Source organism: Choloepus didactylus, chromosome 6, assembly GCF_015220235.1.
Source record: "Choloepus didactylus isolate mChoDid1 chromosome 6, mChoDid1.pri, whole genome shotgun sequence".
Lineage (NCBI taxonomy): Eukaryota > Metazoa > Chordata > Mammalia > Pilosa > Megalonychidae > Choloepus > Choloepus didactylus.
Genome location: NC_051312.1, coordinates 98,746,817 through 98,767,486, shown reverse-complemented (window position 1 = coordinate 98,767,486; position 20,670 = coordinate 98,746,817). Strand labels below are relative to the sequence as shown.

General features: G+C 38.1%; 1 protein-coding gene across 17 annotated transcripts in view; it reads left to right on the top strand.

Annotated features, from left to right (window-relative positions):
* DLG2 (discs large MAGUK scaffold protein 2) overlaps positions 1–20,670 on the top strand; it is a 2,332,374-nt gene that overhangs the window by 2,128,730 nt on the left and 182,974 nt on the right. The window contains exon 1 of one of the 17 annotated variants that reach the window (XM_037840914.1): positions 10,166–10,389. The exons of the other annotated variants lie outside the window; for them this stretch is intronic. The gene's annotated coding sequence lies outside the window, so the exon portion shown is untranslated. Of the gene's footprint in view, positions 1–10,165; positions 10,390–20,670 lie in introns of those variants that run through there. 17 annotated transcript variants of the gene reach the window in all.

Here is a 20,670-nt window from a genome sequence, read left to right as displayed (position 1 = left end):
CTTCCCATGCTGTGGCTCCTCCATCTTCACCAGGTGGCTTCCAAGGCCACAGGATTCACTGGGGCATCAAGCTGGTGGGAGGGGAAGAGCATGAAGGTCTTGAGGGAAATGTTTTCATGGGCCAGGCCCACTCCATCCATTGGCCAGGACTCAGACACATGGCCGCACCCACCTTCCAGGAAGGTGTCTAGTTGTGTGCTCAGAAAGAAGAGGAAATGGGTTTAGTGAACTTCCCAATCTGCCTCAAAACAAAAAAGACAAAAGCTAATATTTAGAAAGCACTTGCTTTGTCCAGGCACTGTGCTGTGCACTTTGCCTATGTTATTTTTTTTAACAGCTATATTGAGATGTAATTCAAATATCATATATTTCACCCATTTAAAGTGTATAATTAAATAAGTTTTAGTATATTCATAAACCTGTGCAACCATCCACAGTCAATTTTAGAACATCTTTATCACTCCTAAAAGAAACTTCATACTTGTTCACAGTCAGTCCCCATTTTCTCCCAACCCCCTTTCTCCCCACCAGCCCTAGGCAACCACCAATTTAATTTAATTTCTGTCTTACAGATTTGCCTATTCCATATAGTATTTCATATAAATGGAATATTATTCTTTTATATTATCTTCACAACAATACTCTACGTAGGCAAGTTTTTATTCCTATTTTCCAGATGTTTTTGCAAAGGACCATGTTTAAAAGATTTGCTAATAAGCAAATCTGCTTATCATTGACTCTATAATATTGGCTGGACTCCCAATTATAAGGAATAAGCATGCCATTGGGGAATTGGGGGGGAGGGGACATGGAGGGTTGTTTGTTTGCATTCTTTTTAAAATGAATATCCTTGTGATAAACTGACTTCTTTATGGCAGGCCCCTTTACTGAAAGAACAGAGTCGGAGAGTTTAAGGTTTGAAGCCCAGGCCTACCACTTATCAGGAGCATGCAAAGAGCAAGCTGCTTAAGTCTCAGTGTCTTCATTTGCAAAATGGGAACAATGAATCCCTGTTTGCTGTAAGGATTAAATGAGACTAACATATGTGAAAGCTGCTCCCACAATCTTACATAGTTGATGCCCTGCCAGGGTAAGTTCTTGCTTAGAAGTGAAATTCAGGCTGTAATAGGGCAGTCACGGAAATTATGTTAATGTGCCTTGGCCTCTAGAATACTGTCCAAGAAGAAATTATTGTAACTTGCAATTTATAGTATCCAGATTACAACCCAGGAGTGACTGATACCCTGGAAGGGTCTGTACAATGACGGTTAGGAAAAAGGGGCATATATTCTAGGATAGAAAAGCATTTGCGGAGTCTCATCTATCAGCTTCTGATCTCAGCTTCTTATAAGCATCTGGAAAGAACCAGCCAAGCCAGTATAAGTTTGAAGTACCTTAGGAAAGTAGATAAACTGGCTGAGTTTCTGTAGGCACAGAGCCAGTAATGAGGTTTCCAGCATTCCATCACATGTCCTTTTCATCACTTTCAGCTCAGCCAGAGACGGCGGAGCCTCATATTCTTGGGCCAAGTGTGTATTTGAGAGACTCAGGGAGGTAGAAAGTTGGTGTGAATGAGTGAATTCTGCTTTTGTCCCATTGACCCATTCCCCAACCTACCCTGTCATTTAGCTGTAACATTATTAAAATCTGGGCATGAGAGCACAGAGAAGATAGTGGAGGCAGTGGCGAAATTATATTGTGGGCACTGGCCAAGTCACATAGCCAGAAGAGAATATCAAGAAAAAAGGGGCCTGAACTCTAAGCAAGATCAAGAGAATATTTCAGCCATAAAAATTGGTCCTAAAAACCTCTGGTTCTGCCATTTCCCAATTGCATGGACAAATGACTTAAGCACTTTTCCTTATAGGGTTACTATTGGGACCGTGATTTACAACCATGCAGGCTGTGACTTGCACAATTCCAGGGCCTCCATTCACATTCACTAAGGTTAGACAAACTTTTTTTGTAAAAAGCCAGATATTGAATATTTTAGGCAATACAGTCTATTGCAATTATTCAACTCTGCTATTGTAACGCAAAAGCAGCCATAGACGATACATAAATGAGTGGGCATGGCTATAATCCAGTAAAAACTTTACTTATGGACATGGAAGTTTGAATTTCATATAATTTTCACATGTCACAAAATATTATTCTTTTAATTTGTTTTAACCAAATAAAAACGTGAAAACTATTCTTGGCTCACAGATGCTACAAAAACAGGAGGTGAGCCAGATTTGATCTGTGGACCGTGGTTTGCCGACTCCTGACGTAGACTAAAATATATTTGATACCCTCTAGAGAGGAACAGTATGGTGACTTAATTATTGTAAAGACCAAATAAGAAAGCACATGTAAAGTTATTAGCATGTGCTTAGCAAAGAGTTATTACTATTAGCCCTTTTTAAAAAAAGACAGTATTAACTCTCTACTTGCTATTGAACTTTGAGGAGGGAGGTAGTTACATTTTTGGTTGCTTTACATGTTTACTGTATTAAACCTTTATTACAATTTAAATATATATTACAATTAAAAACAAAAACTGGTTTGGATAGGTAGTGGCATTAGTGGACCACCAAGTTTTTGTTTTTTCCTAATGTCCCAGTGTTCCCTCTTCAATTCCAAAATATTTCATTAGTACTTGGTCAGTGCTGCTAGGTGCTGCATGAATGGATGAGATGAGGTCTTTTCTCTCTCGGAGCTCTCACTAGTCTCTAAAGTAGATATATGTACCCCAAGGGTATGCAAGATGATAGACCTCCTCTTTAATTCTTCATCTCATCCTTTAAATTTCTGTTTTGGCATAGGTTTTGTAATGTACAGACTGTGCCATACTAATATGGTTGCATATTCTGTAATTTATAAATACATAAATATTCTGATAATGAAAATTTGTGCTCAAAATTTTTGTAAATGTGGATGTCAGCAATCACAATTTTGAGACCACTGGTCTAGGAGCTAAACACATAAGTAAATATATTCCAATGGGAAACAAAAGTTGGCATGAGTGATGTAAGTTCTTGTTCACAATACTACAAGTGTTTTTAGGACATTAATTGATATTTACTCTGTTGTTTATTTGGTGCCAGAAAGAAAACAAGATTCTTTGTATTTTAAATTTCATGATAACACAACAGCTGTATGAGATAGGTACTGTTATCCCCATTTTACAGATGAGGAACTGAGGGTCAATTCAGAGAAGTTAAACAACATTCAAAGATAAGCTTGAATGAAACAGGACTGTGTGACTCTTAAGCATGATATTTTCTACCTCAACTTTTGTTGCATTGAAGTCATTCTTGAAAAAGGAATGATTATTCCCTGGTATTTCTTAACTCTGAAGTTAGTCTTTTTTCTATCATAGGTACTTAGGTTATTGAGAGCTAAATGGATAAAATTCCATGTACTCCCCCAGAATTCCATGTTCAATCCCTTGCTACTCATCCTTGAAGTCACATCTCTGCCATCATCTCTTCCAGGCAGCCTTCTTGACCCTGACCCCCAGACTGGGTTGGGTGTCAGTGGCTTCCAGAGCACCTTAATGAAAATCCTTATAAAATATGCTGTGCAACTATGTGATTAGCTATTATCTATTTGTTACTCCCTGGACTAAGAGTCCCATAGGGGACAGAGAATCTTACTTGATGACATTATTCTTATGGCATTCAACATAATAATACAGTATCTGGGACATAGGCATCCATAAATACTCATGAAATAAAGGGCTTTCTCCTTCACTTACTTGGGGTCTGAGATAACTTTGACAAAAATATGGGTTGAAATTTGTTTTTACTAAGATTTGCCAGAATGGGACAAATTGGTGGGCATAAATTAGATTATAGGGGACTAAATAATGGTAAATTAAAGAAATCAAACTCTTACATGTACATTTAAGGCTATTTTTCTTCTGGGTTTCTGAGAAACTGAAGAGGGAACATATGCTATTATCAAATTTTTATTGGTGATGTTTATGATTTATTAATATATGTCATTTACATGAATACATATGTCTATATGAGTGTACACAAATATGCATAAACATTCATAAACATGAATTTATAAAAATTGACTGCCATAATATCTATAAACTATCTTATAGATCATTGAATGCATAGCTGTGATGGTTTGACACTCTATGTACCCCAGAAAAGATCATGTTCCTAAAGCTAATCCATTCCTGTGGGTGTAAATCTATTGTGGGTAGGACAATTTGATTAGGTTATTTCAGTTGAGTTGTGCCCTAGGTGGGTCTTACTCCTGTTACTGGAATCCTATGTAAGAGGTGAAATTCAGAGAAGCTGAGAGACAAAAGACAGACAGAAGCTCAGGGAGAAAAGCCAGAGAAGCTAAGAGAGGATACACAGAAAACAGAGAGAAACCACAGAAACAGAGAGGAAGCCATGGAAGCCAGGGGCCAGAAGCAACAAACCCTGGAAAGAAGGGAGAGACCAGCTGATATTGCCAGTGCCTTGAGGATCATTGGTAGCCAGTCTTCAGGGAGAAAGCATCGCCTGTTGATGCCTTGATTTGGATGTTTTCACAGCCTCAGAACTGTAAACTTGTAAGTCAATAAATCCCCATTGGAAAAGCCAACCCATTTCTGGTGCATTGCATTTTGTCAGCTTTAGCAAACTAAAACAGCAGCAAAAGGTTAAAGTCCATTAACATGCTCCAGGCTGGCCAATTTTACCAAGTCATTCAATTTCTCTAAATCTCTTTTAGTCCTAAATCCATTTCTCTCCTGGATGCAAAAAGCTTTACCTCTTTCTTTGAAGGGAACTAACAGTTATTGAGAGCTCTTGTGATGTTCTAGATTCTTAACAGAGGTGATCTCATTTAATCCTCAGACATTCTCACAAACCTACAGGTCGTGATCCCCAAAGAAAGTGGATGAAGTCAAAAGCAAGTCAAGAATTTTACTGAAAAATTGAAAAACCTCATTAATTCCAACTTAATGGAAGAAGGGGGGGGCAAAATCAAGGCAAAGTCTGAGTTAGTGACTATTGTTAATTCAATTATGTAAATTTGTTGTATGGGATTTTCTCAGATTAATTAAACTAGGGATTATCTCCATTAGCACAGAAATTTTTTATGTGAGCAGGGGCCTTTTCAGTTGACTGAGATATACACTTTCTTCATCCCACCACCAAATGTGGTCATATGTGAAGAATTTTCTACGTCTTGTTTCCTGAGGGGAATAGGATTAGAGCAGTTGTTCCCAGACTTTTACATTTCATAGACCAGAAACATTTCAAATCAAATATTTATAGATCAACGGGATTGCCAGCTTTTTGTCTTGCCCGTAAAATGAAGAACATTAAAAAATAGAACAAAAGAAAGAAACAAGAAAAAAAAAAAGCTACCTTCTCTTCTCACCTGCGGTGATTTGGAACTGTATGCACCCCAGAAAAGTATGTTCTTAAATCTGATCGATTCCTGTGGGTGTAGACCCATTGTAAGTAGGATCTTTTGATGAGGCTACTTCAGTTAAGGTGTGATCCACCTCATTCAGAAAGGGTCTTAATCCTGTTACTGGAGACCTTTATACAAAGAATGAAGAGAGAGAGGGAGAGGGAGAGAGAGAGAGAAGCAATGGAAGCAAAAAGCTGAAAGCTGAAAGCAATGAAACACTGAAGAGAAAGGAGAGACCAGAAGATGCTACTATGTGCCTTGCCACATGGCAGGAACCAAGGATCACTGGCAGCTGGTCTTCAGGAAGAAAGTATTACCTTGATGATGGCTTGATTTGGACATCTTCTCAGCCTCAGACTGTGAGCTAATAAATTGGTATTGTTTAAGCCAACCCATTTCATGGTATCTCCTTTCAGCAGCCTAGGAAGCTAAAACATTGTCATTATTTCAGTAGTAAAAGGACAAAACTTAGCAAAAACAGTAGAAAGTGGGGTGGGGGGCGGGGAGTATGAAGGACAGAATAAAAATCACTGCATTCTGCTTACTTTTCTCATTCCACCCTGGACTAACGTAAGTCTGGGACCACCGCTGCTGCGTATGGCTTTGAAGTCACACTAATCTTGGTTTAAATCCTGGCCCTATAGACTAGGGAGCTGTGAATCCTGGGGCAAGTTGCTCAACTTTTCTGAACCGCAATTTCCTCATGTGTCAAATGAGGGTAATATCCGATTGACCAACCTATGGAATTGTTGTATCACAGTTATACATAGGAGAGACAAAATATGTTGTAAAGTACCTAGAAAGTACCAGCACAATGTGATCTTGCTTTTTTTTGTATTAATTAAAGAAAATTTTTAGTTTGAGGAAATTATGATTTAGGGACATTAAGCAACTTGCCCAAGGATATATAACTAAGAAATAGTGAAGATAGGACTTTGAACAGCGTTTGTTTAATAAGTATTCGATAACCATTATGTGACAGATCCTGTTCTAGTGCTGGAGGTTGAGACATGAACAAAGCAGACAAGGCCCCAGGCCTCATCGGGCTTACATTCTAGTATAGGGAAACAGAAGTTAATGAAATAAACAAATAAAGATATAATATGAGTTTAAGCAAAGATAAGTACTACAATTACAAATAAAGTCTAGGAGGAGGGCAGAGAGGAATAGAGGATGCTGTTCTTTATCGGGTGTCAGATGAGGTGTCTCCAAGGAGGGGACACGTGAGCAGAATCCTGACTGTAGTGAAGGAGCAAATCCCAGGTGAAATGGGAGCCACCAGAGGAAGCTGATCAGGGAATGTAGGCTCTGACCTTTATTATAAAAGAATCACTCTGGCTGCTGTATAGACAACAGGTTGTAGCAGGGCAAGAGCAGAAGCAAAGCCAGTTAGCAGGCTATTGCAGAAATCCAGGGAGAGATAACAGTGGTACAGATTTAGGTGGTAAGTGTGGAGATGAAGAAAGGGGTATGAATCAGGATATATTTTGAAGACAGGGCACACAGGATTTTCTGATAGATAAGATGTGGGGTGTAAGCTAAAAAGAAGCATCAAAAATATCTCCCAGGACTGAGAGTATCTTCTTGACCAAAAGGGGGATGCAAAATGAGACGAAATAGTTTCAGTGGCTGAGAGATTCCAAATGGAGTCAAGAGGTCACTCTGGTGGACATTCTTATGCACTATATAGATAACACCTCTTAGGCTTTAATGTATTAGAATAGCTAGAAGTAAATACCTGGAACTACCAAACTCCAACCCAGCAGTCTGGACTCCTGAAGACAATTATATAATAATGTGGATTATAAGGGGTGACAGTGTGATTGTGAAGACCTTGTGGATCACACCCCCTTTATCTAGTGTATGGATGAGTGGAGGAATGGGGATAAAAACTAAGGAACAAATGGGGTGGGATGGGGGGATGATTTGGGTGTTCTTTTTTCACTTTTATTTTTTATTCTTGTTCTGGTTCTTTCTGATGTAAGGAAAATGTTCAGAGATAGATTGTGGTGATGAACGCATAACTATGTTATCATACTGTGGACAGTGGATTGTATACCATGGATGATTGTATGGTGTGTGAATGTATTTCAATAAAACTGAATTTAATAAAAAAAAATAAAATAAAATAAAACAAATGTCTCCCAGGCTTTTGGCCAGGGCAGCTAGGTGATTATGCCATTTATTGTAATGGTTCATTCTGAGTAGAGTAGATTTGGAGGATGCACCAAGAGTTTGGTTTTGGATATGTTAAAAATGAAAAATTTATTAGACAATCAAGAGGAAATGCTTCATGCATAGCTATATGATGATACTGTGAACAGTTGATTGTATACTTTGGATGATTGTGTGGGATGTGAATATATCTCAATAAAATTGCATTAAAAAGATGTTTAGATGTGATATGCAAATGGCTATAAAATTCTGGAGTTCAGGGCGCAGATTAGGACTGGAGGGCTGCTCTTGGTAGTCTTTAATCTAGAAGACAGGAATGAGTGTAACTAGAAAGGTCTAATCATTAGCCCTGGAACACTCTAAATGTGAAAGGTCAGGAAGTAGAGAAGCGTCCAGCAAAGAAGACTTAGAAGGATGGATTAGTAAGGTAGGAGGAAAACTGGGGGGCTATCTCAGAAATCAAGTGAATAAAGTGATTAATTCAAGGAGGTTATAATTAATCCCACCAAATGCCAGGGAGAAGTTGAGGAAACTGAGGACTATGAATTTGCCATTGATTTTGATGGTGAGAGTGTCATCCTTTACATTGGTAAGGGCAGATTTAATGGGATGGTGAAGGTGAAGCCTGATTGAAGTCAAAGAGAAAATGGGATGTGAAGAAATAAAAACAATAAGAACAGACACTACTGTTTTATGTTACCTGTTGCCTCAATTTCTCAGAAGCAATAAATGTAATAGTTAAGAGTATAGGCTTTGCAGTCTTAGATTGCAGACATTATTTTGACTGTGCCATTTGTTAGGAAGTCACCTAACCTTTCTGGCCACAATCCTTATCTATAAAGTAAGACTAATCATACAGCCCATTTCATAAGTTTGTTTTGACGGTTAAGTGAGAAGTACAAATAAAGTCCTAGAATGTCACTAGCCCGTAGTGAATGCTCATTAAATATTAGCATCGTCACTAATATAAGCAAAGTATTAGTATAGCTTCCAAGTTCCACATAGTTCGTTATATCTGGGAATAATTGTTGGCGTGAGGTGGGTGGTTATTCTGATGGAACATATGGTATGTTATGATTATCCTTGACAAGGGAGCAGAGCAATGTTATAATATAAAAATTATAAAGACTCATCAATGTTAATTTTTCATGAGATGTGTCATAATGGTGGAATAGCCATGTAATAAGGGGAGGCTACTCAAGGAAAGTGTGATATGGGAAGAAATGGCCCTGGTGGGGAATTTTTTGTATCATGGTAGGTCGAAGGATTATGGAATAGACCATGCTAGCTCAGGTAATATGTGGATAACCCACGTATAAACAAGAAGGAAGTGAACATTGGTCTTGTAAAAGTGGTTGTCATATAGTCTTTGCTACATATGGCATTTACATTGGGCTTTTCTTGCCAGGTTAGAAATCCATTTTACAATAAGTAATTGGTAAAGCCAGGGTTTAAACACAAATTCAATTCCAAAACCTATATTCTTTCTAGAACTTCTACTAAAGGCCCATAGTAATGAGACTCGAATTGCTGATTTTCCTCTAGCATTTTAATGTGGAAATACTGCTTGGTATAAGATGACATATGTTTAAGACTGTAGGCTTTGAAGCCAGGTTGCGTGGGGTTCAGATTGCCAGCTCTGCCACTTAGCAGTTGCATGATTCTGTGTGGAGTAGTTAACTCTCTGAATCTCAGCTTCTTCAACTGTGATACGTTGGAGGCGATAGTACCTACCTCATAGGGATATTTTGAAGATAAATGAGTCAATATATGCAAAACACTTAGAACTCCACCTGGCTAATATTAAGTGCTCAGTAGATAATATCTTTATTATTCAAAATATACTTTTCGGTATTCAGTAAACCTAGAGATGTTACACCGACCTTGTCAGAAAGGAAACAAAAAGCTTAGGCACTGTTCCTCCAAGAGGACACTGTTTCTGACAGTTTCTGATTTCTCCATTTTTTCCCAGGCAGCATGTTTAAAAGACCTGAGTTTTGGGGTTCAAGCTCAAATTAAACTTAGCAACTGTGTGCCCTGGCAGGTCATTTTATCTCTTTTGCCATGGGTTCCTCATCTACACAGTGAGCAGGTTGGACTCCTAATTTCTAGGGCTCCTTGCACCCCCCAAGTTGGGTGAATACTGGACAAAGTCACTAATCTCTGGCGGCCCATCTGTACATATATAGAGCTAGTAATACCCTTCCTGGTTGCCAAGAGGCTCGGGGAGAGTGAAAGTGTTTGGTATATTGTGATGTGCTATGCAAATAGAAGAGTTGATCATTATGGAACTGTTTTGAGAATTAACCCCAAGTAATTACATTCTGCTATGTTTGCAGTTGAGATGCAGGGGTTTTTCTCCACATTTTGCCATCTTTGCCTACCCCCCACTGGGTTGGGTAGATCCACCTTAACAAGGTGTGGGGGAACATAAGTGCAAGATGGGGGTGTGGTGCTGATGGTGGGAAAGCATCTTATTGGTTTATGCTGGTACATCCCAAACACCAATTACTGTCACTGCTTCTAAGGCTGATATATTTATCAGGGTGAGTTACAAGGAAATACATGTAACCAGGGAATGAGGATGCTGCATGGTCACCCCCTGCGATGTAAAATATGAGCGTCTAGGAGGGGCGGTTTTATAATTCATCAGGTTCTGCTAGTGAGTTCTGTTGGAGTCTTAGTTATAAAGACAAGTGTGAACCGGACGGCAGACAAGAGAACCTGGCACCAAGGAGACGGAGAAGCTGCCTTTGGTGCCTCCTGCCTCCTCCCTGCTTTGTTCCAATAATTTTGTGCTCGGTAAGTTCCCTGGCTTTGCAGCTAATTGTTGTTGTTGAATAAGCTTTGCAAATGTATCTGTAGTTTGGAATATACACTTGCTGTCAGAAGTGTGTGTCAGTGTTTGGGCTTCTGACAAATTGCACAATTTCCCTTTAATGAGAAAATAGCTTAAAAGATGAAACAAAATCCGACAAATCAATTATTCACCTTGATCCTTGGAAGGCTGCTTTCTTTGGTTACTAAAGTTTCTCAGGTTTCATTCCGTCCGTTTCATTCTGTCAGTTTCGTTTGTTGGATGAGCTTTGAAAAGAACAAGTCTCTTTGTCATGAAATTGTTTTTCTTAGCTGCCAAAAGGAGGTATGTACGGGTGGTTTGTCCATCCTCCCCCACTCCCCAACTCCCCACCCTTTCCAGCGATCGGAAAATCTTAAAACAGACCGTTTGCCTGGTAACCAGCTCTAATACGGCTGAACCTGTGCAAAGCAAGATTCAAATTGCAATCTTTTGTGTGAACAGAACTGAGCGGCTGTGAATAATTGGCATTGTGGATATTATTGTGAGAAACTCGGTATGGTGGTTGTCCCTGCATTTTGCCCGTATGGACTCAGAATTTGATGAGATTTTCATTTGGCATGCCTGTTGGTGATGTGGGAGAGGGAGCAAAATAAAAGACTGGATCGTTATAGAAAGAGCTGTACAACACACCCGCAGGATAGACAAATGCAGAAGGCATGACTTGTATTTGCAGTAACTTGTGGGTGTTTTCTCTAGTTTCCTCTTCCCATTAACAATCACCTGAAGCTGCATTTTGGTCCCCATCTGGGTGTGTTCCAGGCAGGTTGAGCTATAACTCCTGGTCAGCTAGCTGTAGAAAGTTCCTCCTCAGAAGGGAAAAGAAGCTGATGCCTTAGCTTCCCGGACTCCTTCCTGCTGTGTTGTTTTGCCTCTGTCCAAATCTCATGGAAACCAACAGCTTGACGTACTTTCTTTGCAGTAGCACATTTAACTATGGTGTCAGATGGCATATTATATATGGAGAGAAATAGCAAGGACATTTTTCTGAATATTCAAGTGTGTCTGGCTTGTTGACATTTGTTTTCTTTTTTTTTTTTTTTTCCACTGGCTAGAAGCTACTGTCTTCAGCTGTTTATCTGTCCAAAGTGTTTACCTTGTACACTGTAGAACCCGTGGATCTGACAAAAACATTCTCTTAATCCACAAGGAAAGCAACTCGTTTTAGCATCTCTTTGAAGTAATATATGCATTTTTTTCACTAAAGACTTAGCTTGCAATATATAAATAGGTTGCTGCTTGCTTTTTTCCTGATAAATATTCTCACACTTCCAATAAAGTATACTTTTTGATTGCACCAAAAACTTTGCAAATTTGGAATATGGAATATATTTTTCCAGGAGTACATTTTTGAGGGTATACTTCTTTTGCCCTTAAATAGCTTTTCCATATATTCCGTTTCTCTGAATAAGTTCTGCTTAAAGAACAGAAGAGTGACATATTGTGGTTGACGCCTTGGAGTGTGTAACGTGAGACTTGGTTTTCTAATCTGCGGGTGGTTGCCCTATGAGGGGTCTGTAAAATGTCTTTTTGTCTTATATTCAGCTCAAAGCCTCTGGGCTACAGCAATAACAATTAAGGTAGGAAAGTCAGCAAATCATTGCAGGTATAAATGAATATTTGCTAGTTTGATGGTCTGGTCAGCCCATGCCTTGTAAAGCTCAGGACACACAGCTGAATGTTCTAAAAGTGTTAATATATCTAAATGCCAAGAACAATACAGCTGTAAAGTACCTTTGAGATGTATTGTACATTAGATTATATTGTACAACATTTTAAAAATTGCACGCCAGAGCCCACGATTTATTTTGCAACAATATCTGGTTTTATTTATTATGGTTTTATGGAGAAATAAACCAATGTACCAATCTCAATAAAATGAGTTTCTTCTCATTTTGTGGTGATTTTTCCATCTGCTCCACCCACCAAGAAGAAGTTCTATTTATGGCAACAAAAGCAAATTTAGCATGAGTTATTCCCAATTAAATTTACAGCAAGACAAATGCAAAATGTGGCAAGAACCCTCTAAGAGAGCACACACACACACAAAAACATGTCTCTCCACAAAGGATTAAAATCTAAAGAGACATTAACATTTTGCCTACATGACATACGAATTTTCCTTTGAGAGAGGTTGGGGAGGGGTGGCAAAGAGAAAGGTATAAAAGAACTATTCCAGAAACCTGGCTCTGGCAGGGTGCAAATTGCACATACTTCAGTTCCTCCCTCTGCTTTATACCTACCACGTATTATCATCTGCACTTCACTCTTCTCATCTGTAAAATGGGAGAAGGGGGAGTTAGGAGGATTAAATCAGGTAGATACTATATGTAAAGCAAACAGTATGTTGTTTGACACAAAGGGGCACTCAATAAAAAGTAATCATAATTGTTATAAATTATACTTTGTAAAGTATGTTAACTCATTCTGACAGCCGTTTGTTTTGAAACAAATCTGTGCAATAAATAGGAAATTATAAAATTGTCTTTGGTATCAGAAAAAATTATCTATCTTACAGAAAAAATTATCTATTTTGTTTTGTTTCTGTTTTGGAAACCCAGTAGAGACAGTTACTATCTTCCAATTTGTTTCTTAACCAATTCCTAGAATGGCATCCAAAGCCCTTATATAATTGTTGATTTCAAATGGGGAGAATGGAAATAAACTGATGGCAAAAAAATATATCATAACCTTCTAAATTATATGCTAAACAATGATAGGATCATTAATTCCAGCCCTTTCACTGCATTAAAGTATCTGAATATAATAGTAACTACCACTTATGACCCAGATACTGTACTAAATGTTTTATATGCATTTACTCATTTAATCTTCATCAAACCCTACCAGGTAAATTCTGTTTTGCTTCTCATTATCAAATGAAGACACTGAAGATTAGAGAAAAGTTAATTTTAATACTACTAATTTAAATTGGCATATGGTAGAGCTGAAATTTGAACCCAAGCCTAATGCCAAAATCTACACTGTAACCCCCATAGGAGAATTATCCAGTAGACTTTCTCTAGCTCTTAATGATTCTATTTTGGGATTTTGGCCCTATATCCACTTTGATTCCTCTCCCACATATTTAATCCCTGTTGGAGTTTAAGGGATATAAAAAAATGAAGTTAGGAATTTACTTTGCTCTTGTTTTTGTTCTCTACCAGTTAAGGTCATATTTTCCTGAGCCATCTTTTCCTTCCTCCCCAAATTATACCATTTGGTATAGAAAGATATGAAACTTTAAAAGGTTGTAAATCTACCAAATTCAAGGTAAGATCTGAAAGTTACCCTGAATCAGTACCACCTGAGGCCTGGGCAAGCTTCCCCAGCCTTGGAGGATTCTGTGGGCCAAGGGGATGGCCCTTTTGGACCTCCTTCTCACTTCTAAACTACACTCAGTGTAAATAAGACCCCAGAAGTCCTTCCCGAAATACTCCTGAGTCCACTTCCAGGAGTTGTAGAGCATTCACACCCTTGAGTCGGAGAAGAAAGCACAAGGTTGCTGTTGGCATGGATGAGGATACGAAGTGGGATGTTGTTGAACATAGCTTGGCCTTGTGAGCTAGGATGTCCACATGCCATGTGGCCTTTTGTGCTACAGGAAGGAACTGTGGAAGAGAGGAGGGCTCTACCTTGCATCTCAGAATACTTACTTATGTTTCAGAGTTGTGAAATTCCAGTGGGTTGGTTTTTGTGGGGGGTTTTATTGTTCATGTTGTTTTTGACCTTTTTTCCTCTAAGACAAAGGAAATCACTTGAAGAAGAAAGTGGTCAAAGCTAAGAAGATCTCAGACTAAAAGCTTTTTAACTATTATTTTGTAATTGAGAATAAATCAAACATGAGTACATTGGCTTTTCTTCCAGTTCAGAGGCATAGACTAACTTTGGAAGGTGATTTTAGGGTCAGCTGGATTAAAACTCTCTGCCACTTGCCTTTTACGCCATTTGAAAGCATAGTTGCTCAGAAAGACTTTGCTAATTTCAGGTGCCCTTTTTTTATCTCTCATTTTAAATTGTACAAGGTTGTAACCCTTAGAGCTGAGGTCTAATAGAAGGCTGCCTGCAGGATCAGCATGGAACCCTGCCTTGCAGTCTGGTGTGAAAGGCAAAGGTGGCAATCGATGGCTTTGTGTTACCTTTTGCCATTCCGACAGCCCCTTTTCTATCTAGTGCCTCATTCTTCCAACAACTCCTTTTGGTCTTGTGCTGTATTAGAGACAAAGGCCCACCAAAGGAGACCTAGCAGCCAGGAGTGCCAGGCAGCAAACCTCAGTAATTACTCGAAAACTTGAGGTTTGTTATTTCTTTTTAACTCAGTGAAAATTATTATGCCATTAACAAAGTAAATTTTGCTTTTGTTTTCGTTTATGTTACTCTCATTTTCCCAAAATACTTTTCTTGATGGGAAGGAAGAATGCATCTTGGGAAGTATACCTACTACCAAATCTTGAAATGCTGCTTTCCTTACCTATACAGCAGGCATAGAAATTCCTTTCTCATAAGGCTATTGGGAGGATGCAAATGAGACAACTCACCTCCCAGTAAATAGTTATTCTGTCATCCATGTGAAAGCATATGGCAAAGTAAGTACTTAGCACATAGTAAGCCTATACTAAATGCTTACCCAATCTGAAAATACAGCAGTTACACTGATGATTCTGTGATGACTAAGGTATATGACATTTATTTTGCCTACAAGCGATAGTAATAGGAATGGTGTGGGGAAATTTAAAAAAAAAGACAAAAAACAAACAAACAAAAAGGACAAAAACAAAACACATCATTTAATCCCCACATTGAAAACTTGTAATAGTGTATGCCTTGGGTGGTGGTATTACCATTAATATTTACTTCCTTCCTTATACTTTATATATCATTTGAATTTTTCTAATAAGCATGAATTATTTATATAGTAATGAAGAAAGACAAATACTGTTTTCATTGAGGATAAAAAAGGAAAAAAAATATTTTTAGGGAATTGAATTAGAATAGGAAACGGCTATTGGTACAGTGTTGGCACTTAACTGCAGGGAGAATAGAGTCAGATATCAAGAAAATATATGCAAAATAGTTGGAAAGCAATGTTCTCTGGTCTGAATAATCCAGATGGGCTTGCTTTATTTGTTTGTTTCTTTGTTTATTATTAAACAGTTATTGATCATGGACTGTCAGATATTCTGCTGGGTGATAAGATTACAAAACTGAAAAATCATAATCCTTGAACTCAAGGAGTTTATAATCCAAGAAAAATAGAAAAATGAGCCCTAAGTCCCAATGCAGTGTGACTCTTGCTCTGCCATAACAGGGGCAGGTAAGATTGCTTTCTATTGCAATTAAGAAACCATGACTCAAACCGAGTCTTGCAATGAAGGAATTGTACTGGTGATTTTAACGTAAAAATGGAGCAGTAAAGCCAGCCTCTAGAGGTCTCATCCTGTGCTCACAATGTTTTCAAGAAATCTGTTTCTTTCTGTCCTGCCCTTCTGTCTGTCTTGAATGAAGCTACATCCTAAGGCTGACTGTACTCCTGGTTCCAGGATAGTTTTCAGTGGCTCCTGGAGTCACATCCAACCAGAACAAGATCCTGGCACTGATTCCTGGAATTCACTTTGAATTGACAGCCTTTATCTAGCCCTGAACGTAAGGCCAAACACCAGCCCCATCCTGGAGCTTAGACTGGTTAAAGACAGCCTCACCAGGAACTTATGGGTCCCTAAGTGAAATTTGGCAGCTGTTGCAGTTGGGAAGGGATGGTGTAGGATAGATTCTGGCAAAGCAAACAAACAGCCATCTACAGCTCGTGATATGTATGTACAACACACAATGTACAAACGCTCACCATAGTTGGTGTCAAACATAATAGAAAGAGGACTGAAGATATCCTGGTGAGTGTCATGAGACTGACTTGGAGGATAAGTGGAGGTTTGCCAGGTTGATAAGAAAGAGAGAAAGGCTTTAAGGCAGAAACACATAGCTTTCTGCAGTCACAAACACTAAGCAGGTAATGATTCAACTCTCTTGTTTATCTTTGCACTGGCACTATTGCAGAAGTCACCAGCTAGAAGCCATCTGCCCACTGATATAATGAACAGAAACTCAAAAGTGTATCAAATTCACCAAAACCTGCTGTAACATCAGCCATGGATGATGGCTTTGGGCTTAAGCTAAACCATATTCAAATGCTCTTATTCACAAAGTGAATACAGTTTTGGAGTTAGTTCAAAATGAACCTTAAAATTTGTGTCTTTGGTTCAGAATTACAGTATTTTTAGAGCTGGACCTTATTGTCATCTTCTTTTTTTTGCTTCTGACGAAACCTGCCCAAAGAACATTAATGACTCACCCAAAGCTTCAAAGTTTATTTAGGCTTTGGTGCCATGGAATTTGTGATCCTAAAAAATGTTATAAAACAAATGCAGGTACTTTTAAATAGATGCACTTGAAAATTCTATGGTGTTTATCACAATGGGAATGAGTTTAAGCAGAGTAAAATATTTGTTAGCCAACCTACCAAAGCTCCATAGCAAAATTAGAGTTAACTTTGGTCTCTGTGTGATCCACAGTGCAAAATTAGATTCATAATTTAAATTTAAAAATGAATATGAGTTTAAATTCATAAATTTAATTTTTTAAGCTCTTCAGTACTTCAGTCTTTGGCATTACTCACCTTTTCTTTCCATTTAGGAAGTAAAATACTTCCTTAATAAGATTGTACTATCTTAGAAAGAGTTTTCCACTAAAAGTCCTTATCTCCAATTTAATTAGCTTTGTTTTGGGTTGTTTTTCCAGTTTTGCAGCACAGAGGAGAAAGTGACAAGACTATTATTTACTTTCTATGTGAAGTGTACTCATAGTGTTCATGATTTTCTGGCATCCAAATGCAATGATAAAACATTCTTTTTCTCTCATGAGGCTTGTCTCAATGCTGTCAATCCACCAACTTAACAGATATGTTCCTAAACACTCATTTGTCTTGCTTTCTTCCAAAGAGCACTCAATAAAGGTAAACAGAATCAAAATATATTTCCTCTTGCCATTTGATTCTTGTGCAAAAAAAAAAAAAAATGTGCTTGTAAACTTGCAGCCAGGCACAGGTAAGTGGTCCCAACCCAATTGTGACAGGGAAGGCACATTTCCTCAGAGAACATGTTTGAATTAGAGAAGAATGCAGAGGCCATGCCTGAGTTCCCCAGAGTGCTGGTTTCTTCTTCATCAAATTAGACAGCACTTCAGTTCAGAGAAAGATGCAGCTAAAAATAGAAGGATAATAGGTAATGTTGACTTGAAAGCACAAATGTCATCCAAGAGTTTTAAGATGCCATTATCCTGGGACACAATATCATTTTTCCTTAGCACAACCAGGTAAAAATCTCGTTTGATTTTTAGGATTTTTTGTACAAGTAGATAAATGACAAGAGAAACTCCTTCTTGACTGAATTTCTCACCTAATCAGTAAGTGCCTTAAGTTCGTGATAAATAAGGGATACCAAAAATGAGTGCTGACATGGAGGCTATATTCAGTGCTCCTGGATCTTAAAATATTGCAATCCATTCTTATCAGCAAATAGCATCAACCTTTGGCAATTTATTCTATCCACCCCAAGCTGCTTCAGCCCTTCCACCTTCTTCTGTGCCTTTGTCAGGACTTTCACACATTTACAGGATACAGCAACTAAAATATTGATAATGGCTCTCACAACAGGTTGTTGTATATTTTGACATCATTTCTGTGTAAGACCCATCCTATTTTTTAAGATCTATGGCTACACTTGGTAAGAATAACATTCAGACACAGAAATGATGTGTAATTAAGTGCTAAGATGTTTAAGACTTAGCCCTGTATGATTTTTTTAAAAGGATGACAAAGATTTTATTTGAGATTGTCTGGGAAGATTGGTCAGAGATTTGGATAGGGCAGGGATACAGGACAAAGGCAGAACATTCATTTGACAAATAATAATGAAACCTCCCACTTGTTTACTGCCACTCTGTGCAAAGCACTTTAGGTCCAATATCTTATTTGTCTCTCACAATAGTGCTAACAAGAATTAGGGTAATAAAGGAGAAAACAAGGCCAGGCTATACAGCCAGGAAGTGGCAAGAAAGACCATGTGTTATCCACTATTACCTATTATATGCAAGGCACTTTATTAGTCCTGGCATGGTAAATATGAAGATGCATATTTTTTTATTTGTAATGGCCAGTACAAAGCCACGGAAATACTGACGGTCCCTTAACTGAATGAAAAAGTGCAAAATGGGCCTTCCACAGTCATGGACATCATTTTTAAATGACTGGATAATACGTTTTTACACTGCTCACTTCAGTTGCTTCAAAAGCAATATAAAGACCAGAAATGTGAGCCATAGGGAGCTAAACTCATTATAATTTGATTGGCTAATCTTCCAATATTAGTCTTCTCATGACCTTTGCATAACATGGAAACATTAGAAAGAGCAACAAAGCATACAGCCTACACAGTAGTTTAGCCTATTGACAAAGTCTTGCTTTCCGTCTTTAAATGGAAACTGAAAGAGCAAGACTATTTATTAATGATTCTTTAACAAACATAAATTTTTTTGAATCTGTTTTCCAACTTGTGCCTTACACGACAATGAGCATGTGTTTGCCATGACTAAACATTAAATGGGAAATATGCCTTTTGGGGACACAGTATGGGCATCATTTCATTTCTTGCCAAAATAATTCCCAGTGAGTTTCTTGAAGTCAGGTATTTGATTTTGTTCATCACTGTACCCCTGGCATCTAGCATGGTACCTCAACACAAACTAGGCACTAATAAATGCTGGTTAAATGATAAATACTGGATGATACATCCTTGAAGGGGGGGATTGGAGACAGAGAGACTTTGAAATTTGGGGAATAGTTTCTGGCACCGTGCCTTGAAGATGATGCAGAAATTTACTAGATACAGAGAAGGGCATTGTAAGGTGTTAGATTATACTGAGCAATGTTCCTAAAATATGAATGCTCGCAGAGTTTGTACATTTAAGGAAAGCCAGGAAGGCCTCATTGCCTTTGCATTATATTTTGCTCTTGGCACCCCATTTTTCTGTATTTCTTCTGCTATGTCCCTCCCCTCATTTGTCTTACCCCTATTCATTCTCTAAAATGCAGGTTTCTGTAACAAATGAGTGACAAAGGAAAAAAGAGAGATAGGAGAGGCATCTGAAAGACACATCAACTAGTAGTAATAAATAAACCTTAGTGGGTACTGATTCAAACAAACTGAAAAAGCAAACCAATTCATGACTCTTCTGGAAGACTTCCCTTTTCCCTTCCTCCCCACCAGCTGTGTCCATCTCCTCCCTGTATCCCAAATGCTCTAGGCATGTTTTTGTAAATGTGCTTATCACATTCTAATTATGTGTTTATGCATCCTTTACCATCACCAGAGGGAGCTCATTAGTAAGCACAGAGATTTGTCTTTGTCTTCCCATTAACTGGCTCATAGGAGGGGCTCAGTAATGTTGGATTGACAGATGAAAAGATAAATGAATGAATAGATATGGACCTCTGAGTTTTACAACAGAGTGTGTGTGATTCAAACAGTTGGGATCCCCTTCAATTCCCCAACTTTCGTCTAATTCTTAAACAAATCTCAATTCTTGCTCTATATTTAATGTGGCCTAATTGAAACTAGATAATTCATGCATTTGCATTTCTTATATGTGGAATGCCATGTTGTGGGGCCATGGTTTTAATAAGGATAAGATAACATTGTTTCAGAACTATTTAGCTGTCATGGAGATAAGGAAAATATTTTTAAAAAATTTCTTCCTGTTTAAAAACTTTTTTTTAATTAAATTATGGTTATCTGAATATATTTTTTAGATGAAAATTCTGAGGAGCTCTTCTTAAGCTTCCTTTTTATGGTCCTATGAAAACCCTTTTGATCCTTTGCAGGTTCTTAATGTTGTACCTATAGAAATTACACCTCTGGAAACCATAGAATTGAAAACCTGGAGGGAGTTGTATGGGATGATTTAGTCAACGGCCTTGCCTTTAAGCCAAACCATGCTGAAAACAGCCAAGACAAATGAAACTCTGTCTCGTTGGTATTGTAGTAAGGAGAAAATTTTAATCAACTCCACCCTCAATAGTACATTACTATTGGAAATATTAATTTACTTATGTTCCCAAATATTTTCTCAAGTAAAGTTTTGGGCATAAATGTGTTAACAACAGAGAGGAATCAATC